We start from the raw sequence: 970 nt of genomic DNA on the forward strand, positions 1-970 counted from the left end.
ACAATATTCTGCCAAAACAGAAGTTCTAGGCTTGTGGACATCTCAATTTGTCAAGTGATATATCAAAAAGCTAATTTGAATCAAATATGCTGTGCTTGTTTCTGACCCAAGCCTTCAGTTTTATTGGCATTTAGATGGACAGGGAGGCCTTGCGTGCTACATACAGTCCATGGGGTTGCAAAGAGTCAGACGCGACTGAGTGACTGAACTGAATCATCTTGATTTTCCTTTTGTTTTTTTTTTGAGTTATATTCTTGGCAGGGGTAGATATTTAAATGAATATTGTTTTCACATCAAGGAACCATTATCAGGGAGTTCACTGGCGGTCCAGTGGTTAGGACACGGTGCCTTCATTGCCGAGAGTACGAGTTCAATCCCTGGTTGGGGAACTAAGATCCCACAGGCCACAAAGCACAGCCAAAAGAAGAAGGAAAAAAGAAGGAACCATTATCAGAACAAAGTTCCCTTGTAATGGTCAGCCCTGGTGAATGAAATTTTAATTCAGACAAAATTCTGTGCAAGGAGCAAGGGAGAGGGAAAAAGGCAATGAGCACATGCATTCTGATGAAGGGGAATGAGGCAGATGTGCAACATGGCTGAGGAAAATGTTAGAGTAAAACTATTCAAACCTGCCAAGCAGCCTCCTGTACCACTTAAGTCCAGTAGTTCTAAGAAAATACAGATATGGTAGAAAAAGTAAGAAAATTTTCACCACAAAACCAAGTTACTACTAACAGAGGAAGTTATACACAAAATAGAACTCTCAATACAGTGATCATACTTGGTCTCAGTCAACTGACTCGATGCCGGGCCCGGCTCCCAGGGACCCGGCCTCAGGGATAACCCGGGCGGCACTCTGCCAGGTGGCACCGGACTCCTCGGGAGGAGCCGAGGTGGCGCAGGGCTGGGCCTCGGGTGGTGCTGGGCCTCCACCTGCCGCCCTCCCGGACACCTGCTCCTTCAGCACCTC

This window comes from Bison bison, unplaced genomic scaffold, assembly GCF_000754665.1.
Source record: "Bison bison bison isolate TAMUID 2011002044 unplaced genomic scaffold, Bison_UMD1.0 scf7180017864518, whole genome shotgun sequence".
NCBI lineage: Eukaryota > Metazoa > Chordata > Mammalia > Artiodactyla > Bovidae > Bison > Bison bison.